The sequence below is a fragment of the Quercus lobata genome, chromosome 10 (assembly GCF_001633185.2).
Source record: "Quercus lobata isolate SW786 chromosome 10, ValleyOak3.0 Primary Assembly, whole genome shotgun sequence".
Taxonomy (NCBI): Eukaryota; Viridiplantae; Streptophyta; class Magnoliopsida; order Fagales; family Fagaceae; genus Quercus; species Quercus lobata.
This window is the reverse complement of record NC_044913.1, coordinates 53,369,025-53,396,358: the sequence shown is the minus strand read 5'-3', so window position 1 is coordinate 53,396,358 and position 27,334 is coordinate 53,369,025. Positions and strand designations below refer to the sequence as shown.

General features: G+C 32.2%; 1 non-coding gene and 3 pseudogenes across 2 annotated transcripts; all 4 read right to left on the bottom strand.

The window, feature by feature from the left end:
- Positions 1-1,302: 1,302 nt before the first annotated feature.
- Positions 1,303-2,710, bottom strand: LOC115963326 (annotated as a pseudogene).
- Positions 2,711-11,813: 9,103 nt separating this feature from the next.
- Positions 11,814-21,356, bottom strand: LOC115964955 (annotated as a pseudogene).
- Positions 20,238-20,454, bottom strand: LOC115966128. Its single transcript, XR_004086318.1, has one exon. It is a non-coding gene; the product is annotated as a small nucleolar RNA U3 (small nucleolar RNA).
- A 3,092-nt stretch (positions 21,357-24,448) lies between the features above and the next one.
- On the bottom strand, positions 24,449-25,672 carry LOC115963324 (annotated as a pseudogene). The gene is made up of 2 exons (XR_004085795.1): positions 25,218-25,672; positions 24,449-25,020 (listed from the first exon to the last, which is right to left on the bottom strand). The product of XR_004085795.1 is annotated as an endochitinase EP3-like (transcript).
- Positions 25,673-27,334: the final 1,662 nt, after the last annotated feature.

The window sequence follows — 27,334 nt, the reverse complement described above, 5'->3', positions numbered from 1 at the left end:
TCACTCATGGTCACATATTCACGAGCTCGGATTTCAATTTCAATGCATCTTCAGGTTTTATCTTGAGTTTGAGAGATGATGTTGGTTGTAACATACATATTACATTTAGCATAAGTTCATATCCTTGATTTGTTAAAACCAAATAACATTATTTGTCATTGGGTTTACAATGGTGGTGATGGCAATGTTTTTCTAGTTGTTACAGTAGAGATTGGTTGTGGGACTTTTTTTTTTGGTTGAAGTTATTATAATGGGTTGTATTCTAAAAATAAAATTTGGAATGTTGAATATTGTAAAATAGTATGATATAATAAATAAAATTACTTTTTTGATAATAAAATAGTATATTTTTCACAATTTTGAATGTTAATACTATAATAGTGTGTCTCAGAGAAAGAATTAATTAGTACTTGCCCACTAGGTTAATTACTGTACCATGGTCAATGCCAACACATGCGGTAGTCCATTTGTACGAGATAATGTCCATAAATGATCTTTAAAGAAAACCAAATTTTTTAGGGAGGCAAAATTCATGGCCATAGAGAAGCTAACACCGAGTAGTGGAAATGACCGTCCAATTGGGTGAGTTAGTATATCTTTCCAGGGGGAGCAGGAGAGCGTGGGTATAAAACTGTTGGGATAGCAGCTGTATATATTATGTAACTATTTCTAATCATTTCAACTAGGGGTGTCCACGGGTCGGTTCGGGTCAGGTTTATGCCCAACCCGAGACCAACCCGCCGGACTCGGGTGGAGAACTTTCTGACCCGCCGCCGACCTGCGAGAGAGTCGGATCGGAGTGGTCGGTTTTGCACCGGAAACACGGTCGGTTCGATTGAAACCATCCACGGTGGAAAATCCGGCCAAAATAGTTAATTTCAGGCCAAAATCATTAGATCCGACGGAGATCTCACAAGATCTGGTGAGATCTCGCTAGATCCGGTGATATTTCCACCAGATCTGGCTGAGATCTCACTAGATTCGGTGATATCTCCCCAAATCCGACCTAAATCTCATAAAAATCTAAGGTATTCTGACCAAAAACTCGTCGGGAAATTCTTATTTCGCCGGATTTCGTTAAGGCTCCGGTCGGGTCGGTTGAGGCGGGTTTTAGAGGAGAGAACCCGCCATCCGACCCGTCGGACTCGATTTCTGGGCTTTGCAACCCGCCGCCAACCACCGGAGCTCACGGATCGGTCGCGGATGGGTCGGTTCCGGTCGGATCTAGTCGGTTGGATCGGGTCCGGTTCTAGCTGGACACCCCTAATTTCAACAACAACCAAAAAAAAAAAAAAAAAATGGTGAATATAAATTATAGTACTCTTTATTTTCTTTATTTATATGCCCATTGAAACTATGGGCTATACAATGAGAGATAATTCTCTTCTCAATTTTACCAACAAGGCTAGTTGGCATTAATTATTTCCATCAAATCTAAACAAGCATAGGTACTTAAAAGATAAAAGAACACAAATGGTGCTCCTAGGCTCCTAGCAAGTGAGATTATCGCCTGGAGCAACACCAAGTTGGTTACAATATTGAGTGTAGTACTGGACACGGGCTTGGACAGCACCGGAGTTTCCACCATTGCATTCAATGGCACCATTGATGGCTCGAATGGTTGCACCAAAACCTTGGCTTACAACTGGACGAACATTGGTCATCCAAAACCACAAGGCGGTCTTAAAAGAAACAGTCACGTCTGTAGCAACAGTTTCAGGAGAGTTTAATAAGTCAATTCCAATGCTAGTTCCAGCTGCCCCGTAATTGTAATTCCATGTTAGCTGAAGTGGTCCACGGCCAAAGTATTTTTTGTTAGGGTTGCATGGATACTGTGTGTTGCTCTCGTCACAGTAGTCTTGTGAGGCACCATTGATCTCCTCTATGTAGCAAAAATCTGAGCAAAGATAAACATTAATTTTGTATTACCTTTCAGGTTAACTTGTGTATTTAATTGTGTGTGATGTATTATATATTATATTTTTTAATTAATTAATTATAAAATGTAGAGAATGATGATTTGAACCATAGTTATTCTTTTAAAAGAAATCAAAAAAAAAAAAAAAAATCACTTCTCTACAAGGATTTTGGTGTATACTATATATTATGCAATTCAATTATAACCTAAATGCAAAATAATTATTATCTAACTTATAACAAAATTATAAAAACATAACCAACAGAATATTATTGTAATTATTATTGTAGATTAGATATAGTAATTAGTTACTTAATATGACATTAACTAAATTGGATATTGTGGGTGTTTTGTGGCATGCACCTTATTGTATATGTCAGCATGCGTATGATATGTAACAAATTAATTAAAATATATGTTAGTATAGAGAAATATCTTACGTCCAGTCTCATGAGTAATTAACATGAGCAAAGAAAGCTGCAATTTCACGCTTGGAATCATCTGCAGAACCGAGATTTCCAAATTGATTATACGAATTGAGCGCATCAAGAAAACCTGCTCTTGTGTAGAAGTTCTTCACCGCACAGCTTGCATCAGCCTGATTAATTATCCCATTAAAGAAATCTTGGGTCACAATATCAGCTACAGATTGACCCTTCACATATCCAGGCACAAATCCGGCTAGGATTCCGACTAGAACAAGGATTAGTAGATTCTTTTTCACACTAAGTGCAACCATCTTGGGAAGTTTTGTATGTGGACAAAGAATGAAAAAGATAATGTGTGACGAAAAACAAGATTGGGCATTTGATATTTATAGTGCAATATGTGGTGTAAAAACTCTATAGATGGAGTTCTTACTTTCAATTTGATGATGGCGATTTCAAGATGGCGTATATGGTATGGGTCTTGCTGTTCAAATTTGACTTTGTTAACAGGACAAGTACCGGTCATTGTGCTGCTCTAGAATAAGGTAATTGTGCCTTTTTTTCTTTTCTTGTAGAGGCTGCTTTTGACTGTTATACCAGAATTCTAATCATTATCCAAGTAATGTTATACTGATGTGGAAAATTTTGCAACCAAAATTTCCAAATTGCATCCAAGAGTACTGATTACTGGTTCAGCAAAAGATTGGTCATTTACATGATCAATTTTTAAACCAAATGCTAAACTATGGAAAAAAAAACTACACGAAATTAAATGTTTTGAACAAGCTATCCTAATCCTTAAGGTGTTGAAAATTTTTCAGTATAGTACATATCTAAGGCTTTCGTCTACTCTAGTCACTAGCCCGCCAAGTTAGTTGGCCTTGCTTGTACGTTAATTAATCAAGTTGCTTAAACATTCATGAACAATTAAGCAAGCCGATAAAAAATTAATGAGAACTATGAGACTATTTCTTTTACTAGATGAATTTATCTTCTTTTTTGAAATATATTTCTTAATGAATGATTTGTTTAGTACTAGCAATAACCTAAGAGCATTCACATTGGGTCTTGTAAATGCCATATGTTAGTTCAATTTAGCTTCAGAGCTCAAAACCCCCCATTACCCAGTCTTGCAAAGTGAATGTAGGATGGCATTGTAGCAAACTTGTATAAATTTTTATTATATTTTATTCTCTCTTTTCTCTCTCTGTTTATTACTTTGTTGGATTATATTATTTTATTAAGTAATATATATAATTTAATGAGTTGAATAGAAAAATAAAAGTTGGGATGTTGGGTGTATTGTAAAATAGGATGATATAAGTGATAAATTAGTTTTTGAGATATGGAAAAATTGAATTTTTTGCAAAAACCGGATGTGAATGATCTAAGTAGACTTAAGGCTTAAGTGTATGGCAAAATCACACCACACGTAGCCAGTGTACACAGTTTTTTCTATAAATTAAACTAGATAAATCTTCCACCACAACCAAAACTAAGATTAATTATAAAATTTAATCCATGACTTAGTCATATTAGTATATTACCAGTATCAAGTTGTTAAAATTATAGTTGTCCATCTTTATTAAGTTGAACTGGATCAATTAATTTAACGGCTTTTGCTTTGATGGTTTCTTATTGCCTTCATGCAGATAACTCCTGCAAACTTCCTTGGACCAAAACATAGTTAAATTTATCTTCTTCTTTTTTTTTTTTGAAAGAATTTATCTTCTTTTTTAATGAATGAATTGAATGAATAATTTGTTTAGCACTAGCATTAAACTAAGTATGCTTAAGGCTGAAGTGTGTGGCAAAATCACACCACATTTAGCCAGTGTAAGCGGCTTTTTCTATAAATTAAACTAGATAAATCTTCTGCCATGATTTGCGCTTCCAAATTAAGGAAGCGATCCGATTTTGCAAGGTCAAGCATATCTGCTTTGACTCCCAATTAGTCCAACTTTCTAGGCTTCTAGCTTTGGAGTCTTGACAACTTGCCAAACCTAAACTCTTTTAATCTAGAAAGCTATTAAACTCCTTTCAGAGAAACATCCCTGGTGATGCACAGACTTAATAAATGCCTATAACTACCATAATTATAAAATTCATGCTTAGACAAATAATAATAATAATAATGATACACAAGATGGAAAAATCATATTCAGTTAAATTTTTATATGCATTACACCATAAATTAATGTGAAACTATTTTAGAAACCACCATCCACTATGTTATTGAGTACTATTTAAGTTAGTTTATATTCATATGCATTCTTTCATAAAGTATTAAACAAGTCTCACGTCAAGAACATAATAACTCAATTGATTCACATCTCTAATATTTCTAATGGAGATATTTAGGATTCAAAAATCCTCCTCTACCCTTTGTTGGAACAAGCTAGTAAGGATAAGGGGATAATGATTTTACAAGATATAAATAAAATGCAACATCATATGCACATTTAAATTCCTCAAAATTTAACAGCAACAATGATTCCTCTCCTACTTTTATTAATCAATAGATTTAATTCGAATTTTGAAATAATTATAAAAGTTAATTATAAATAACCACATTATAGTTCAGATATAAAAAAAGAAAAAAGAAAGCCATGTGATGAGGATAAAATTAGGTAGACAAGAGTGACGGTACAGGCTTGACAAGGTTGACGAGATGTTTTTGCCGTCGGCATTCCTTCAAGGCTGACGGGGATATGAAGTGCAGGACTCCACATAAAGCTGAACATCCTGAAGCTGACGGGATAAACATAAACTGACGGGATAACATAAACTGACGGCGTCTGTTTATGGAATGCTTGATCTGCACGTTTGCGTGTGTAAGTATATAACTAACTCCCCACGTTTCATGAAACCTAAGGACTCCTATATGGAAAGAATCCCGTAAAATACGCCCAAGAAGACTTCTATAAGGAAAAGACTTCTACTCCAAGGAAAAGAGGGGCAGCCTTCACTACTATAAAAACCCAAGCACCCTCACAAACCAAGGTACGCATAATTTACCCTCTCTAGCACTCTAGAGCAGTGAGAATAGTTCTAACTTGACCTTTGGAGGGTGTTTGGCCGGTACCACACCGGTACTCTCTGCTAGGTTATTCCTTTTCGTTGTGCAGGTGCCACTTGGCGACTCACGAGGAACGTGTGACTCACTGGTGGTATTTTTCGGCATCATCATGCATTGCCAATGAGTCCTAAGACTATCACCAGGAGATTTTTACATCAACCGCAAATAATGCCTTTCAAAGGTTTTCCATAAAGTCATGCAACCATACCGAAGAATTTTCACATTTCAATTCTCAAAAGTCCCTATTCTTGCTTCTATACTAAGGGCATTAGCATTTGGAGATGCCAAAAAAAAAAAAAACTTATTTTGCATCTTTAAACACTACTTTATCTATTCTACCAACTCATTTTACAATTTACTCTACATCCCAATTTTTATTTTTACATACAATCCAATAAAATAATATAAACTACCTAATAAACTAATAAAAAGTATAATTCTCTCTTTTTCCTCACTCACTTTTTCTCTTCACACACAACCTACACACACAAAAAAAGACTTTGCGCAAATAATATAATTCTGAAAAAATACTAACATATAACATATTTAATTTTGTACCTATAGTAAGACAAAACACACAAAACAATTGTAATATAAAAAAGTTTCAATGGTGACAAATATCTTGAAGGGATGAGCAGGTTGTCATTTCAAATTTCCCAACATTGGCCCGAATTTGGACTAACATAACACTCCTAATGGAATATCAGTTTTGAATTACTAGTGCATGTAGTAAACTTAAACGTCTGAAGATTTTCGTTGAGCTCAAGTGTACAATGTGAAGTGTCAAGGGAACGGACCAGCACATATCTTGCAAATACAAGCCAAGAAAATAGTAAATAGTGATAATTATGTAACTTAGATAAAGGAAAATGCTCTACTAATTGAGTCAACTATTACTCATAAGGTAATTATTAAGTACTCTTGGATTATCATAAATATGTATTCTCCCCTCTCAGATAATTATGGATCCTACTAATTAAATTTATAATAGATCACACAATTCATGTCAGTACGCATTTATAGTACTCCTAAAATATTCAATAATTTTCCTTATGATTACTCATAATGTACTAAATTTATCTTTTTCTTAATAAAGTTGCAAGCTAGAGGAAAATCATCTGCTAAATGAGTCAATTGTTGCGCATGATATACTGAATTTATCTTCTTCTTAATAAAGTTGCAAGCTTTTTCTTTTATACATTTATAAAAAATAAAATAATAAATAAATTAAAAAAAAACATCTATCAACGGCTAAATTTTTGCTTTGTAACTTATAGTACATTTTGGTAACATGCATTAACCCACGTAATTCAAACGGCGGCAAGTCCTTAAATTTTTAAAGTCAAGAGGCCTCTTGACTTTAAACTAGTTTTCAACGACGTAAGTCCTAGAATAGCTATAAAGAAAGAAAGAAAGAAAAAGAACCAAATCATGACTGGTACTACTATTATTTGTTCTAGATTGTTGATAATAGCATTGCTATTTACTAGTATATTATTTATTAAATAATAAAGAAATAAAAAGCAGCCAGGTTGTGGTTGAAAAGTAAAAGGGGTCCTACCAGAGATTTTTGATTTTCCGGTCAATAAAAATTTCATGAAATGTAAAAATGTGAAGGGAAATGAAAGTAAAGAAAGAAAATGACAAATTATGGCAACTCATAACAACGGTAATTCACAATTTATATCCTTTAAGACCTAATATCAAGGCGTGCAATGTGTACATTCCCTAATTAAATGGAGAGGAAGCTATAAAAAAAATTTGAAATAAATTAAATTAAATTAAATGGAGAGGATACTTTTTTTTTTTTTGGGGGGGGGTTGGGAGAGAGATATAAAAAGGAATCTAGGAGACCCACCCCAATTTTGTTTAAGGGCTTCTTCAAAGCCCAGTTCTGATGGACCCCAAGAAATCTTCTAGGCCAGACCTGGTCCGAAGGGTGCTCAATCCAAAAGCCACACCTTGCGGGAATCCAACCTGACCTTGCTGATAAAAGTAAATTGTATACCAATTATGTCCAAAAATGGATTAGTGTCAATTATGATTTTTCCTTCCCTCTTGTTTATTAATAAACAAGAAGGAAAAATCATATTCAATTAAATTTTTATATGCATTGCACCATAAATTAACGTGAAACTATTTTAGAAGCTATCATCCACTATGTTATTTGAGTACTATTTAAGTTAGTTTATATTCATATGCATTCTTTTATAAATTATTAAACAAGACTCATGTCAAGAATATTATAACTCAATGGATTGATATCTCTAATATTTCCAATGGATATATTTAGAATTCAAAAATTCCCCTCTACCCTTTCTTGGAGCAAGCTAGTAAGGATAAGGGAGATAAATGATTTTACATGATATAAATAAAATGCAACATCATATACACATTTAAATTCCTCAAAATTTAACAACAAAAAATGATTCCTCTTCTAATTTTATTAATTGATTGATTTAATTCGAATTTTGAAATAATTATAAAAGTTAATTATAAATAACCACGTTATATCTAAAATAAAAATATAAATAAAAATAAAAAAAGCCATGCATAGGCCAATGAGTCCTAAGGCTATCTCCAGGAGATTTTTAGTTCATCAACCCCAAATAATGCCTCTTTCAAAGGTTTTCCATAAAGTCATGGCCTTCTTCATCAAGTAATCTACATCCCTCTATTACTCTCTCTCATACCCAAAAAGTCATGCAACCATACTAAAGAATTTCCACACTTCAATTCTCAAAAGTCCCTATTCCTGCTTCTATACTAAGAGCTTTAGCATCTGGAGATGCCAAAAAAAAAACATATTTTGCATCTTCAAACACTAATTTATCTATTTTACTAATTCATTTTACAATTCACCCTATATTCCAGTTTCTATTTTTTCACCTTATATTCCAGTTTCTATTTTTACATACAACTCAATAAAATAATATAAACTACCTAATAAAATAATAAAAAGTATTATTCTTTCTTTTTTATTTTTCCATTCACTTTTTTACTTCACACACAACCACACTTTTTTTTTTTTTTTTTTTGCAAATTAAGAACAATAAGATTGCGGGGCAAGACCTTGTATTTTGGCCCTCCTGACTGAAGTCCTAAAATACGTATAAATAAAGAAAGAAAGAAAGAAAAGGAACCAAATCATGACTAGTGCTACTATTATTTGTTCTAGATAGTTGATATTAGTTTTACTATTATTTACTACTATATTATGTTTAAATAATAAAGAAATAAAGAACTTTCTCAAAATAAATAAATAAAGTACAGCCAGGATGTGGTTGAAAAATAGAAGGGATATCTGAGACTTTTCAAGCCCGTTTGGTACATGCATTTAAACAACAGTTTTTAGTTTTTAAACAACATTACACGTATTTTCAAGTACTTTTTCATCCACACGTATTTCTAAAAAATACAAACAATATTACTAGAACAACATTACCAAATAAACTGTTCATTTTCAGGTCATAAAAATTTCATGAAAGGAAAAAAATGAAGGGAAAAGAAAGTAAAGAAAGAAAAGGACAGATTGAGGTAACTCATAACAACCGGTAATTCACAATTTATATCCTTTAAGACCAAATATCAAGGTGTGCAATGTGTACATTCCCCAATTAATACGAGAAGAAGCTATAAACAAAAATAAATTAAACTAGTCGCTAAAGCGTGCGATGCACGGGTTTATATCTTCTTCGAGTAGTTTTTGTTATAGACGTGTGAATTCAAGCTAATAGAGCATTTTCTCAATGTCCATAAATCTGCCAATAAGAAGCATTACATACAAATCTGTACACTGAAATAGATATAAACATGTAATATGATTTTAGCTAATACAAAGTTGATGGATGAAAGTTGTGTGAGACATTTATAGATTGAAAGAAAAGAAGAAGAAAGTTGATAGTAAATTTTGAATAGAATAGAACTTCTCTATTTGTGGTCTACTCTCATAAAAAAATAAAAATAATGAGAAAGTTGATATTACATTTTAAGCTTCTCTAACAAACTTATCATTAGCTCACACAGTAGAGAGCACATAATTATATTCCTGACCAAATACTTGCACAAAAACTATAAAATCTTACAAACCTCAAAGTTCATGAATACATTCTATCATAAAAATTGACAAGTAAAAATTTTAGTTTAAAATATTTTTTGTTTTAAATTCAATACTTACAACGGAGGAAGGAGGATGTTCTGACATAAAAAGCAAACAAAAACATACCCTTTAAGCTATAGAAACTTATTACCACAAAAAGGAATCATAAATGTGCACATATTTTTGAAATCAAACTAAAGAATTAAAAAACATAGAATTAGACAAATTCATATGAAAAAAAAAAAAAACACATACCAAGTTCTTTGTAGCTGTAGATTTAGATTCTAATATTTGTAAAACACCACCTTTAGAAGGTTTAGATTTTGATGGTTGTAGAGCACCTTCAATTATCTACTCTCTATATACCAGATTATATGTGACATTAAGTGAGGAATATTATAAAATATCATTGTACCTAAAAGAAAAATTAGATTAAAACATTACTGATTCTCTTACTTGCTAGGTTGTGTTCCTAGGAAACCTGCAAAATCAAAAGGAAAACAAAAACAAAAAAATATGAAGAACCATCAAACAAATGAAAAGAGGAGTTATTAATAACATATTTCATAATTTAAATCAAAATTCAAATCTATAGAGATGCGTAATAAAAAAATCATAACCAAATACTTTCACAAAACTGAGCCAATAATACTACTATAACAAAACTGGCTTTGTACGTAATACAACTATAATAGAATTCTCTCTCATATTTTTTATTATTTTTTTAAACCACGGATTAGAAGATTGTTGGTTTGTATTGTAGAATTCTAATTATAACAAACAATATCAATATTTTTTTTACGCCCCCTCCAAACAAAATATTAGCTAATGTAGATACAAATTTAGGTAGACGACCTATCAAAAAAATAGGCAGACAAATTGTTATGTTTATGGATTGAAACACATATAGCAAAGTTTAGTTTTTTTTTTTTTTTTTTTTTTTTTTTTTTTTTTTTTGGCTATGCAATGGCCTAATAATTAGAATTATACTATGTTTAAACTACCTCCAAAGTGTCCTCAGAGTAAGGACATCACCAAGACTCTATATAGTGGGGGAATGAATAGCAAAGTTTGTTTTTTGGCTGTGCAATGGCCTAATAATTAGAATTATACTATGTTTAAACTACCTCCAAAGTGTCCTTGGAGTAAGGACATCACCACGACCAAAACTCTATATAGTGGGGGAACGAAAATAAAAAGAATTTAAAATAAAAAGAAAAAGAAAATAGTGATGATGTGGAAATTTGTGGGAGCTTCAGAAATTTCGGTTTTATATATATATATAGAGATTAAACTAAATGGGGAGGATAAAAAGGGATCTAGGAGGCCCAATCCAATGTCGTTTAAGGGCTTCCTAAAAGCCCAATTCTGATGGACCCCAAGTGATCTTTTAGGCCAGATCTTGTCCAAAGGGTGCTCAATCCAAAAGCCACGCCTATGTGGCAACCCAACCTCACCTTGCTAATGAAAGTAAATTGTATGTCAATTATGTCCAAAAACCGATTAGTGTCTTAATTTGATAATAAAAAATAATTATCAAAAACAGATATTATAAATAAAAATTATTTTAAAAAAATTAAAAAAAAAAAAAAAAAAAAAAAAAAGGGTAAGACCATGTCCCAAGCAAAAACATTCATATAAATTTAGTAATGTTGCTTCAAGAATCTTGCTTCAAGAAAATTTAGTAATGTTAGATTGACCGCAAATACTAAAGCTAGCACATGAGCTGGACAATATAATGGGATTTTTTATGCAGGTTTATTCGGCCTATATTTGGATTTAATTCTAATTATGAATAGTTATGTCATATGTGGGTAATTATTTTGTTAAAGTCATATCACATTAATGTCAGTAACTTACTTTTATAAACAGTAACTTACTCTTTGATAGGGTATATGCTCAAGAAAATGAAATAAATAAAAAATAAAATAAATAAATAAAAACTCTTTGATTGAGTTTATATGAAAGAAGTTTATAGAAAACTAACCTTAGAAAAAGAGACTCCCTAATCTAGCCTTTTGAACAAATTTGAGTAAATTCAATGAACCAAAATAGGTTACCTAAAACTAGTAAAAGTATGCAATAAAACGATATTGTATATATACACATATTACACTTTATTTCATTTTAGGCCATATATAATACAAGTACTATTACAGACGCAAGATGAAAGGAAGTCCCCCCAAACTCACAAAGATAGTAAATTTTTATTGTTTACACAAATAAGTAGGAGGATCTAAAAGTCTAATACCAGCTAACAACATGGTGCTAGTGAACCAATATGCTGTTCTAGCATGTGAGATTATCACCCGGATCAACACCAAGTTGGTTACAATATGCGGTGTAATAATCAACTCGGTGTTGGACAGAGTCAAAATTTTCACTACATTCAATGTCACCATTGATGGCATTAATCGTTGCCCCAAACCCTTGGCCTAAGACTGAGTGAACATTGTTCATCCAAAACCACAATGCAGTCTTGAATGAAATAACTGGATCTGTGGCCACCGTATCAGGTTGGTTTATTCCATCGAATCCAATGTCATTACCTGCCGCCCTATAAATATTATAATTCCAACTTGGCTGAAGTGGTCCACGGCCATAGTATTTTTCATTAGGGTTGCAAGGATACTGTGAGTTGCTCCAATCACAGTAGTCTTGTGAGGCACCATTGATTTCCTCTATATAGCAAAGTTCTGCACAAAAAACATAAACACTCACTCTTTGACAAAGGAATAAACATGTATATATCTCGTTATTTCTATTTGAATATCGAATTGTTACATTTGTAATCTTTGAGGGAAATTTTAGTATTTATTAAAACAATGGTTTATCAATTAATTAAATTCATCATTTTTTTATTAATTTGAGCTTTTGAGAAGCAACTATTTAACATGGTATCAGAGGATTAAGGCTATATAGTAATGATTAGAAATTAAAATACAAGCTCAAAAGTGAGCCTCTTCATTCAGTTAGGAGAGAATTTTAATAGGGGTGTACAATGGTCGATCAGGTCAGTGTTGGGATGTTTTTCGACCATATATATCAACCCGATCTAGAAAACTAACATAATTTTAAACAACACTAGCATGAAGTAATGGGATTCGATCAGCGGTGAATCTTCGTGTGTATGAGTCCGACTAGGGATTTGATCATCAATTCCATGGGGTAAATTTTCTTGATAGATTGACAGAAGTGGATTGTCGTTGACAAGCTCAAATTATGGGGCTCTTTTTTTCACCTATTTGAATGGGCAAAAGGGCAAAGGGATCGAGGGGACGGGAAATATTTGGAGTGGAAAATAAATGGGATAGGACAAAGAGGTGGAAGGATGGATGGTGAGTCGAAGTGATTTCTGTGATTTTCATCACTCTTAGAACTTGTAACCAAATAGAATATTAACTAAACGGTTTTTCAAAAAGCCATTTTGATCAGTTTCTTGATATCGTTGAAAATCACCATATGTCATTCAATTTGACACAATTTTTATAGGGTCAAACAATTTGGACAAATAGTTGAACAACTATAAATTTTGATTTGCAATAATTCACTATAGTTTTTATGAGCGTTTTAAACCCTGAACATCTCTGCTGAAAACATTAGAAGATGTCAGTTGAGTTAGAAGACTCTTGAAAAAAATATTTATTAAACATATTATATGAAAATACATACTAGAGAGTAGAAATTACAATTTGTAAAAAAATTAAATAAACATTGGTCGGGTTCAATATAATTAGCATTAATTTGTATAGATTATAGATATTTGGTATGTATGTGTATATGCACATGGCATAAATATATTATGAGAAAATTATATAATACTTTGAAAGCATAACTAATAATGGTGCATTCCTTCCCCTCAGATAAATAATGTGTCTATAATAAATTTAATGGAGTGATATCGACTTTTATGTGAAATAATGGAATCAGGAAATACGTTATTATTGTAATCCCAAAGTATTGTATAATTATTAGTTATCTATTTATGTGAGAGAGAAATCATACGTCCAATCTCATGTGCAACATTAGCAAAGAATGCTGCAATTTCATGCTTGGAATCATCAACTAAGTTGTCTCCACCAAACTCAGAATACGAGTTAAGAGCTTCAAGAAAGGCCTCTCGCGAGTAGAAGTATTTTCCTGCACAATTTGAGTCTGCTTGGTCAAGAATCCCATTAAAGAATTCGTCAGTCACAATATCAGGTACCGAAACACCATTAGTAGTATAACAGGGGCCCTCTTGGCATCAAGCCCCACAGTAAGCGTCACTGGTGCCACAATAGCCATATTGGCTACAACACAGGCAGAGTCACAGCCACACTCTTGAGCCATTACATTTCGGGACAAAGCTCCAATAAGGACTCCAGCTAGAAAAGGGGTTATCAGATTTTTTTTCTCATATAACAGGTTGCCATTGAGGGAGAGGGAATTATGAAAGGAGAAAGTATTTGACGAGAAAGTAAGATTGAGAGTATGGTATCTACAGTGCAAAAAGTGAGACTACTACCTGTATACAATAGCTTTGTTTGAATTGTATTTGCCATTTGAAGTTAATGACCCAACTACACTTTATACAATTAATTTTTAATTGTTATAATTGACCCTTTAAATTTTATATTAAAAGAAAATCATTAGGCTTCTGCTAAATGCGGAATTAGAAATTTTTTTCAAGAAAAGACAAGCTAAATATACTATTAATTTTCAATTCATATATATATATATATATATATACACACACACAAACACACTTAAAGTAAGCCTTTGACATTAATTTCTAATTATATTATTTTCATGTATATAAGAAATTTTCATCATGTCCATTGTATATGGTTCAAAAAATATATTTCTTTTTTCTTGAAGACCTTTTTTTCTCTTCCTGTGTGTGTTTGTTAAATATACTTAGTATTCTCAAAAGAAAAAATAGTAAGCTAATCCCACATTGAAAAATGAGTGTAAGTTAAAGAGTTAGGCCCTTTTGGATATACACCACTGTCAGTTTCTTTAAGACCTTCTCTCCTCTCTCCGTGTGTGTGTTAAAAATACTTAGTATTCTAAAAAAACAAAAACTCTTTTAAATTATACTAATCATAATTAGAATTCTTTAAATATTTTAAATCAAGTGCTTTTTAACTAAATTAAGGATTGCGTATTATAATATACTAATATTTATAGAAAATATAAAATATATACAAATAAATTAAATTTAGATCAAACAAATTACAAATGTCACTTTTATATGAGAAATACATAATAATATTATTATTATTAAATTTTTTATTAAAACAAATTCGTTTATGCATGACAAATTAAAACATGTCTCAATTTTATATATAGAAAAATCATAGTATATTTTCTTCTAATTGAAAAATAAATAAATAAAAAATCAAGCACGCACTCTTGTATCCCTAACTATCTAAATACAAAGTAAAAATAAAAAATTTTAAAAAAAAAGTTTTACTAAAGAGGTTTATATTAATATTATGGAAGCATGTGATTTAAATGTAGTTAAAATTCATGCTATGTATATGACAAAACTAAGGGAGTCAAAATATACCAAAAATTTTCACCAAAAAAAAAAATATATATATATATATATAGATACCAATATTTAAGAAGACTTGCAGAGCCAAATTTTGATGGAATCATATCACAATGGGGTTAATTGTTTTTCCCATTAAAACTGTCAGTTTGGATGGGAATCTAACAATTTCATCCTAATCAAAAGTTTAGAGGGTCAAATCCACATTAAAAACTTCAATGATTAAATTGTGATAGCACCAAACTGTAAGGGATAAATTGTAATTTTCAAATAAATAAAAAAACTTATCTTGAAATATTTTTTTTTAATGAAGTACACTTTTGTGGCCAAGTTGAAAAGCTTAGAGGGTCAAATCCACATTAAAAACTTCAATGATTAAATTGTGATAGCACCAAACTATGAGGGATAAATTGTAATTTTCAAATAAAATTTGTGGGTACTTGCCCTGCCATTAAGTAGTATTTGTCCGTTTTTGGAAGCCAAACCCTTACGGATTTGTCACGAAGGGATGGGAGTCCAGAATCTTCACCATTTTTGGCTTTACACCTTTGTCCCACATCACCTAAATAACCCTCCCACTCATACTTTATATGCCCTTGGAGCTTGCATATAAAGCATGAGTGAGAGGGTTACTTAGGTGATATGGGACAAAGGTGTAAAGCCAAAAATGGTGAAGATCTTGGACTCTCACCCCTTCGTGACAAATCCGTGAGGGCTTGGCTCTCCAAAGCGGACAAACACTACTTAATGGCGGGGCAAGTATCCACAAAATTTATAAATATAAAAATAAAAATAAAAAAATTATCTTGAAATATTTTTCTTTTGATAAGGTACATTTTTTACCCATAAAAGTTGGCGTTGTTTTCATTTTAGCCATTTTTGTTCAAACTTTTCAACTTGGCCACAAAGTCTGATTCATTTACATATTCGCCCTAATGTTTCAAAATTTTTAGTTTATCCCTTCATATTTGATTCAATTTTATGTTTTGACCCCTTAAGTTTCAAAATTTTTAGTTTCATTAAGGGCCAAAATTGAAAGTGAAAATGAAAATCTTGAAACATAAAAAGCCAAACAGAAAATTGAATAGAACATAATAAGCCAAATTGGAAATTTTGAAGTATAACAGGCCAATATGAATACAAATCAAACATGGGAAAAATTGAAATGTAAAGAACTAAAATAAAAATAAACTCAAACTTTAGAGGCCAGAAGTATACCTATAGTTAAAAAATTTTAAACAGCACGTAATTCCACGTTTATAGGTGAATTTTGGCTGGCCAATGATAGAAGTGGATTCTGCTCTTAAATAGCTTAACATGTGCATTTTGGCCTAATTTTAGGCCAATTTCATAGATGCGTGTGATGCTTCTTCTTCTTCTTTTTTAAGGTAGGTATATTTTATATTATATTTGACAATATTTCTAGGGTAATAATTTTATCACAACATTTTTCACAACCGTTAAGATGACGAGTTATAAATAGTATAAAATAAAATAATGTTAATACAGTGAGTCTCAATGAGAGAATAATTTGAAAACTCAACAATTATAAAATTTGTTAAGAAAAATATTGTGTATATAATATTGTTCATCTTTTGGAGTGTTTTTAAACATCAATAAGTGGAGAACCTTCTTCAACAGAAAATAACTCAAAAGAGATAGTAATAATTACTTTGTCTTTCACCAGCTCCATTATTTTATGCTGCCACTAGTACTTCACCTCCTCCCCACTCACCTCCACTACCACCACTTCCTTGCCATTAGTCTCTCCACCAATATCAAGTCATATAGAGACCCAATAAATTGTTTTGAAATTTTTATTTTTAAATTTTATACTCATTTGATGTGCTATGCACATGCTCAGAATCTTTTTTCCTATTCATAAACTTTATGCATTTGCCAATCACAAAATATAAACATTATGCATTTTCTAATCACAGATATATACGTATGAGTGTGGAAAAAAAAATCCTTTGAAAGCTATATGATGAAAGGTTACTCAAGTGTTTACTTTTGCCCCCTAGTAGAAAAATACAAAAGATACTCATAGGCCTAAAACTAACACACCCAAATAATAATAATAATAATTAAAAAGAAACCCACTGATACCCATATCACTCTTAGTCCTAAGCTTTGTGAGGTACCATAGGTTTTCACCAATTCTCAATATAAGTCACGGCAATTTTCTTAGTTCCTTTTTTCTTCTTCTTTTTAAGTTCATTTTATTGGATCCCATATTTTATTCAAATATTAATATTAATAAAATATAAATAAATATAATATAAATAAAAACTAAAAAATCTATCAAATGTAGTTATATATACCATATTAAAACCCAAAAGTTGTGACTATTTTTTTTTTTTTTCTTATACCTTACTTTCCTGAAATTTCAAACATAAGACTTTTGTTATAAACCTAAATTTTAAATACTTAAAAAAAATTAAAAAAAAGGAGAGAGAGAAATCTAAGTTGAATTTTGCAGTTTTTTTTTTCCTAAAGAAATCATGGGAATGAGAGTCAGAATGAGTTGTGTACATAATTTTGCAAGTATACTACTATACTCATAACTTTATAGATTAATTTATTCTCTCAATTTATTTTAAAGAATCAAATTAAATGTATAAATTTTATGTATTTAGATTCATCTCTTACTTGCATTATTTGTAATTATGAATTAGATATTTTATTTTAATATTTTAATTATATGAAATATATTCTTGTAGATAATTATGATAATGTAGAAACTTGAGCATAATAATAAGTCTAAAGTGAATTCCAATCGAAAATTGGATCAAGGTATTGTGCACTATTGGGAATGAAAAAATCATGCAACAATTTAAAAATATGAAAAACATGGAGGGCAATTGAGTAACTCAAACTAGGTATGAAAAAATGAATTACATTTTACATGTAAATTAGATATTGTATCAATATTTTTCAAATTAATTTAATCTTTAATCTTGCCTCCCAAATTGGATTCCTAGCTCCACCACTAGTGATGAGATAACTCCAAAAAATAATACACTCAAACTTTGAAAAAAAAAAAAAACCTTTTAGCACACTCAAACTTTTATTTGCAGGTAGGGTTGTCTAGATTCATCCGAGTACCCGACCCACCCGAAGAACCGACCAGATCCGACCCGAAATTGGCCGACCCGAAATCGGCCGACTTGACTACTCCGACGGGTCAGGTTTCGGTTTTCCTCCCTTAAAACCCGAAAAACCTAAACCAATCGAAAGATTTCCATATTCTGGCCAAAAATTTCCAAAATCCAGCAAAAAAACCAGATTCCGATGATATTTTGACTGAATCTAGCGAAATCTCATCAAATCCGATGAGATTTTCACCAGATCTGTGTTTTTTCCACCTTTTTCTCGCCGTCCCGAATCCAACCAACCCGCCCGCCACCCGTTGATGTTCTGAACCACTCGACCAGATTACTCTAGCAAGTCGACGACAGGTGCCTTTTTTCTCCACCCGATTCCGGCGGGTCGGTCCCGGGTTAGGCACAAACCCGACCCAGACCGACCCCTAGACAGCCCTATTTGCAGATATATTTCTATACTTTTAATACTTTTAGATTGATTTATTTTGAGGAATCAAATTTTATGTCTAAAGACTAAACTAAGTATTTGAATTAATCTCTTATTTTGATTGTTAGTAACTATGAATTGGTTATTTTTATCTTTTTTATATTAATAATATGTCTAAACTTTAATACAAATTCTTTATTTCCTTTTTGTTAAAAAAAAAAAAAAAAATCTTTATTTCCTTTTAAACCTTACATAACACAAGTATTCCAGCAGCAAGATGAAAAGGAAGTCCCCCCTACCCCATCAATAAATAAATAAAACTCTCATCTTGAAATGAAGATTTTTAAATAGAATGTAAATGCGTGTCTGTGGATAATTTTGACTTGTCAATGATAGAATTGGATTCTATTTTGCTCCTAATCTTGTAGTCACCTTTAAGAAATTTTTCATCGTAATTACTTGGTATATATGAGACGAAGATACTACACACTTAAGGTCAAGGACATAGTCAAGTGTTTAAAGAATTCTCAATACTTACATTAGGGGAAAGAAAAAGATAAAATACAATTAATACCCCTAATGTTTAGGTTAATACTAGTCTGGTCCAAGATTTTTCAAAATAAATTTCAACAGTAACATTTTAATGTGGAGGCAAAAAATTGAAGCTTAATTCTTCCCACACCCCATAATGTGATCAAGCACACGACGTAGTCACCATATGCATGTGTGACATGTCTCCTTCCAACACCATAATATGAAGGGTCTTGTTAATGTGTGCCCTAGGGGCATATATTAAGTTATATATTTTTTGAAACATTTTCTCGGAAATTGAAAAAACTGTTGATACTTTTTCAAATCCCGAAATTTTTTTTTTCAAAAATGGTTAGTTATTGCATGCCCTTAGGGTACACATTAGCAAAATCCTAATATGAAACAAATGTTGTTGTGCCCTTGTTCCGTAGACGACATTCATCTCCATGATGATTTATGTAAGGAGTGTGGCAAAGAAACAGAAACTATTGCCTATATTATTTGTGGTTGTGCTAGAGCTAAGGAGGCAGGAATGGGTGTGTCAGTGTGTGATCTGAGATGGTATGATCAGCAAAGTGGTTGTTCAGCTGGCTAGATCATGTTATTATGGTTATGAGAACTCAATATAATTGCAACCAGTTTCTCAAAAAAAAAATATAATTGCAACCAAAATTCAACTATGATAATACTGATCTAAAAACCATAACTACTTCATTTTTTTTTTTCTTTTCTTTTTTTTTTTCCCATACCTCATTTATATCATCAAAATATTTTCTTTAAAAGACTGCATATATATAAGTTGAAGATGTAACCACATAGCATGGTCAGAACCAAATGTTCCTAGTTGTTACTTGTTAGGACATTATCCCATCTCTAACAAATAAAAATCACATGTATAATGTATTACGCCGACAACCATAGCATCACCCTCTTTGCTAAAATCACTTAAAATTTTTATCAAAGACCTTGTGAACATCAGAACACGGAATATGAACAAAATATCAGTTGGGAATTTTATCAAACACCTCGTAGACATGGAAAATAAGAACAACCCATTAACCAAAAAAATATATATATATCAGTTGGGAATTTTTATCAAAAAGAATTAAGGCCCGTCAGACAGCCATGCGACCATCCCAACTGGGCAAGCCCAAGTTGAGAACGATCATCTACAGATTGATGCCTCAATCAGAGACTTCAAAGACCGTTAATCACGCTCTGATCGCACGGCCATGATTCATCCACCGGGTTTGGATCCTGTCTCCTTAGTGATCAAGGATACAGAGGTACGATCCTATAGAACAGATCCTGTTCAAGTAAGGTCGTGACCAAACCAGCTGAAACTACAATTATAAAGTGAAGTCTTGCTAACTATCTAGTCGATATGGGACAAGCTCGCCTGGGTTACAGAACCATACTACTTGCTGATTGACAAAGCTGCCCCTTAACACGTTCCCACTTCGTTCTTTGCTGTTTCGACAAGGACAAAAATGCCTCCCGAGTTCTCTGGACCAATAAGGACAGCTTCGTTTTTTTTTTTGGCTACCCAGGACAGCTCTTAAATCTTAATTACTTAGGTTCCTCTGATAAAATAGAGGGTGAGGTGAGCTTGTGTCCGGTGGCCATTGCCACTGGACATGTTGTAATGCAGACACGTGTCCATATCCTAATGGATCTAGTAGCCATTAATCACTAAACACAAGCCAAATCGTAAAATAAAATAGGTCACTCATTAACCGGACCAAATAAAATAACCCAATTAAAGTAGTAGTTATGTACATTAAATCCAACTTTAATGGTGATGTAATATCCGATATTGAATTAAGTGTGAGTTTGGCATTTGATTATAAGCTAGTTTTTTGCTTATTTTATTTATTATTTGTGGATTTCACACTACTTTTTATCTCAACTTTATTTTAAATAATTTAAGTTTTAAGTTTTTGGAAATAATTAAGTTAGCATTAGCTTTTTATCTCACATTAATACATTATGCAAATAAGATATTAAAAATAAATGATTCTCAAACAGACATAAAATATTTCATTAGAAAATATCACTATGAAAAGATGTGATTTGCAATTTACACATAGAACATATGCTTGTAAATTATGTGTTGAAAATAAAATTTAGTTATAATCTCAAAATAAAATTGAAGAATTAAGCTTCAATTTTGAAATATGGAAAAACAAATTCTCCATCTCACTTTTTGTATCTCACCTTTTGGACATCGTTGTTGTATTTGTATGCCATATGTTTGATATTTTTTTCATCTTAAACTTAGGTTATTTGATATCAGTAGCCCGTTGACTTGTAAAAGTATGGGCTTAATCTTTTCAGCCCATTAACTTAGAAAGAACCATGGATTTGAGTGCTTTCCCATTCATAGCCAATTCTGTGCAACAAGGGCTCTCATAGGACCTAATGGTTGTTTTGTCAAGGGTTAGAAAGCCCAAGGAGTTGCTATTTAACCCAAATGGGGTTGCCGGTCCTTTAGCCCAAATATGGGTATTTTAGTCCAAAGAATCGTGGGTTTTATATGAACTTGGTTTTATGGGTCGTCAAGCCCAACTTGAATTGTTTTCTGATCATCTAGCCCATCTTTTTGTTACACTAATTAATTTTTTTTTTTGAGCCGGGTTACACTAATTAATTGGGTTCAAAAAAGGATTAAATAAAGGAGTGTTATTTTTAGTATAAAGTCCAATGCACTTTTGTAGTCAATTGGGTCCCTGTGGACCTCTCATGTACCTGGCTAACTCTTCTTTAAATATAGAATTCAAGTGGGCATTAGTGGACCAATTAATGGCCATTTGGTGGTGAATTGGGCCTTTGTGCCTCCCACACACACACACACACACACACACACACATACGTGTGTAGCTTGCTCCTTCAAACTCTAAAAACATGCAAATTGAAATCATAACTTCATATCACCTTTTTTTAATGTGAAATTGTCATAATTTAAAATCACGATTTTAATTGTTGCACTCAGTGTATGTACGTAGCAACAAAAATTACCCAAAACTTAATTTATTCGGTTTAACAATAATTTACCAATTGCCTCCACTTTGTGTGGAGGCTGTGGGAGAGTATACATGTGTTGAGAAATTGCAAATTGCAAAGGATTTTTGAATGTCTCTTGGCAGTCCTGCTAAAATTAATCTCTTAGATTGGCTGAGAATTAATTCCTACAACAATTTCTTATGCCAACTGTAGACATCAAAATTTTATGATGCATTCTCAATTGTCTAATTGATCATGATCAAATATTTGTGATCAAATTAATTTTCAATTGATGATGTGTCAACGGTGGACAATCAACAAATAAAATCAAGTCACATGTCAAGTGTTTGAGTCACCACCACTCACATAAAAAATGAAACATGTCCAAGCCACGTGACAACATCAAATGAAGAAAGCCGCATGAAGAAAAGACTCACATGGAATTTTCTTATTAAATACAAGACCAAAATTAAAGTCAAAATTTAATTTAAATTCAAAATTTGTAATTAACTCTCAATAAATGCTGAGAGAAAATTTCCAAATTAAGGAACATTGAGTTTCCTTATTGACACTCTACCAAAATAAAGAGTCATCTCTAAGTCCAAAAGAACACCCTTGCTCCCTTAAAAAATCAAGCTCATTCCTACTTCTTCAAATCAAAGTAGGGATTTTCCTTCAAGTTAAATTGAGATCAAGCCAACAGCCTCACATCAAATCAAGTACATTCAACTACTCATTCAACTTGGAGACATTAAGGCATGATTCAAGATTAAACTTCACAGCCCTTTAGATCGTAAAGTTTGTTGGAGATCGAATCAGAGGAGTTTATTGTATTCTTTCATTTGTAAAGAGTCACACAAAGGATTGTACTCATATATGTACAAAAAAATATAAATTGATAATTTGTTACACTATTTCATGATTGTGTTATTTATCTTTTATGAAAATTGTGTGTACACCAACCTCTTCTAATCCCGTGGAGTATGGTGTTTCCTGTAGGTATTTGGAGTTTGTGGCTACACAGGAATATATAGCATTGGTTTCAATCGACTTTTCCTTGTGTAATTGAGTTATAAGAATTCACAAGGGAATTTGGGTGAGTGATTTTTCTAGAGCTATTGGTATAGCTAGCTACTAGTGATGTTGTCGTGCTGCAAAGTTGTGATTGTGAGCTCTTAGAGATAGACTCCATTTGAGTAACCAGTTATAGATTCTAGCAGTGGAAGTTGAACTAGATGTTAAAGTAGTTATTCGGTTCTTTCTCAAAAAAAAAAAAAAAAAGGGTAGTTATTTAGTTGGTTTCAAGTTCTACTTGCACTAACATAACATTAATTATACTCTCTTCTCTTTTGGTTGATTGCAGGAAATGATAATTTTACATCCTCAAGTAAGAGTACTTAAGCACTATTTCAGGGTGGCCAACTGAAGAGGGATAAATTAGATGACGAATCCATCCAAGTGAGGCTAACGGTGTTAGATCAGCGAACTAACAGTGGACAAATCTCAGAGGTGGATGGATCCAATATTCACAGGCGCAAGGTGGATGGATCTCAAAGGTCATGTTGCTTCTACATGAATGAAGTGATTTCCAAGGAGTTTTAAATGGAAACAACTTGCGTCCCATAGCTATCCCTAGTCGATAGAATCCTAATATGGATAGAATCCTAGCATGAGAAAGATTTCGTAATACACGCCCATTGATGATGATCTTCCCCATAAGGAAACGTCTTCCTACGTAAGAAACAGAGGTCGGTTCTACAATACTATAAAAACCCCAAAGCTCACAGGAAACAAGGTACGCATAATTCATCATAGCTCTGGCACTCTAGAATTGTAAAAAGGTTTCCTGACTTGACCTTCGGAGAGTCTTTAGCCGGTACCACACCAGTACTCTCCTAGGGTTTCTCTTTGTTGTTGTTTCGCAGGTCTTGTTTCGAGCACGTGAGTGTTGCGCAGCTTACTGATGATTTTCAACATCATCACCAACAAATTTGCATGCACTAGCAAGGTGAGGAACTAATCTTCAGCATGATTTTTTCTTTTTTGTTTATGAGTTTGAAAAACCTTTCCTATGACGTTCTTTTGCTTTTGAACTTTGACATTATGGGCATGTATTAGATAAGCTTTACTCAAGTTGTGCTTCTTTGATGCTAATGCATTTCCTTTTCTAACCAAAGAAAATATACATAGAGAGGTTTAATAGCTGACTTCTTTAAACAACAAAATGACAATTCCCTAATTTGTGTATATATATATAGTCTTGGGAGCCAAGAGTGATCACTCTAGAAATGAAAGGAAAACACAGGCATTTGAGACAAATTTGGAACATTTATACTTAATTTGTACTTTTTATTTCCTGTTAGGCCATACATCAAATTATTCAAATCCAAACAATGATTCATAGAAACATCAAGAACTATATGAGCAAATCAAAACAGGGTTATTTTGAAAAGGAAAAAAAAATGCTAGTCAACTGTATTAAACTAGCATGTGAGATTATCACCAGGAGAAACACCAAGTTGGTTACAATATTCTGTGTAATACTCAACACGTTTTTGAACTGTTGCAGGGTTTCCACCATCACATTCAAGGGCACCATTAATGGCTCGAATCGTTGCTCCGAACCCTTGACTTACGACTGGCCTAACAGACCTCATCCAATACCACAAGCCAGTCTTAAACGCAATAACTGGATCATTTGCAACGGTTTCAGGAGAGTTCAATCCATCGAACCCAATGCTGTTTCCTGCTGGTCCGTAATTGAAATTCCATGATAGTTGGATTGGTCCACGACCATAGTAACCCTTGTTGGGGTTCATGGATATTGTGTGTTGGTCTCATCACAGTAGTCCTTAGAGGCACCATCTATCTCCTCTATGAAGCAAAAAACTGCAACAAGAAAATAATATTATTTGTGCTGTATTAGTCAGGGCAATTATATAGTTGAATTCAATTGAAAATCTTAAGTACAACACCTAAGTTTTAACCATATAATATTAGCTTTTGGTTTATGCATGTATTCTAATATTCATTGGTATTTAATGTACGTGATTATAAAAGTAAGAGAAAGCAGAGCAAGATCTTACGTCCAGTTTCATGTGCAACATTGCCAAAGAAAGCTGCAATCTCACGTTTAGAATCATCAACCGATCCAATCCTACCAAAGTTATCAAATGCAGTGAGAGCTTCAAGAAAAGCTGCTCGGGTATAGAAGTTCTTTCCAGCACAACTAGCATCAGCCTGATCAATTATCCCATTGAAGAATTCTTGTGTCACAATATCAGCCACTGAAACATCATTAGGTGGTGGTGAAGCATTGCAAGGACCTTGTTGACACCCTGTGCCACAATAGTCATCGCCAGTGCCACAATAGCCCCATTGGCTACAACATTGGTCTGAAGCACAACCACAATTTTGTGCCTTTGTGTAACTTGGCAAGGACCCAGCTAGGAGTCCCAATAGAAGAAGGGTTAGTAGGTTTTTTTTAGTGATAAGGGCTGCCATTTTTTGAAGAGAGAAATGGATGATGAGGAAATTAGAGTTGGGGGTTGTGATATTTATAGTGCAAGTCAGAGTTACAAATTAATGTATTTAAAGCAAGTTGTTTGACTTTAAATTTGAACATGATAAGTTCTAGATGGGCGTGTTTGGTACGTGTTTGAGTGGGACTTTTATCCTTATTTTTTGTATGTGTGGGTGTGTGTGGACTTTGTGTATGGTCATTGGTCAGTAATGATATTTGGTTTCTGTTATTGTCATAAAGGGAGTTTTGCGCGTATATTGGTCAAAATTTTCCACGGTCAATTCAGTGGTGCGCCTTCGCGTAGTGGCAACTGCATGTTATATTTTCCCTATTAACAATAAGAGAGAGAGGACCAACCTTGGGACTATGCCACTTGGGTCCATTTAAAATTTTCATCTCTACATTTCAAATTGTATTGAACCAGCCAGAGAAAGAGAGGTGAAGTTCTTTGTGGAACCCCAAAAAGTTCTTTGTGGAACCCCAATAGATTCACGGGTATGGCACAAGCTACACAACCCAATTTTGCAAGCATTAATGAAATTAAACTATGAAGGAAAAACAAAAACTTAGTTCATATATGTATATAATTATTTGGCTAACATGCAAAATGCACTCTCTAAGTTTTCTTAGAATTCATTTCAATCTTCTATCTTTGTTTTCGTTCATTTCAAACCTCTAAGTTTCATATTTATTCAATTAAGAACTTTCCATCAATTTATGTTAAAATTTTTTGAAAAAAAAAATGAAAAATATTCTTCAATCATTAATTTAATTTTTTTAATTTAAAAAACTTTAAGAAAAATTTAAAAAGTTGAAAAATTAATCACAAATAACAAAAATTGATGGAAAAACCTTAATTGAATAAACTTGAAAGTTGATTCTCAAAAAAAAAAAAAAAAAAAAAAAAAAAAAAAAAAAAAAAAAAAAAAAAAAAACTTGAAAGTTAAATGAATGAAAGGAACAAAAGTAAAGTTAAAGAACTAAAATGAATTTTGATGAAACATAGAAGGCGAGTTTTGCATTTTTGCCTAAATAATATTTCCACCTAAATTAATTTGTATGAGAGAGAGATCCAAATGTTTAACATTAGAATTTGCTTTGGAAGAAAAAAATAAAATAAAATAGAATCTAGATTTGTTTGGAGAGAGAAAAGGTGGAATTCGGATATTGCCCTCTAAAATTTAATAATAAAAAAATAATAATGGAATTTGGAACCCCAAAAACTTAATTTATTTGTAATTGACAATATTTTCTCAATGCTACGTCCACAACATTTTCACAATAAATTCTTCTAAGTGGCAGGTTGTTGTTAGTTTTAATTTAAACTCATCACTAAAAAAATTTTTCCTATCATGTAAGATTTATTGTAAAAATATTATGAACATAACATTTTTCTTTCCCAATTACCTATCTTTTTATGTTAGTCTTGCTCAGAAAGTTCAATATTTTAGGGAATGAGATTCAATGCACTACCTTTCAAATAAACAATCTATTTTTAGCATCTCTAATTTAAACTTAAATAAATCTAATAAAAATTTGAGTATAAACTTTTTAAATAAGTAAAAAGTATATATTTAATGAAGGATATTGATATATATATATATTTAATGACCTTTTTAAATCAAAAATCATATACATGAAATATAGAATCAAGGAAAAGCAATTGAGATAGTAATAATA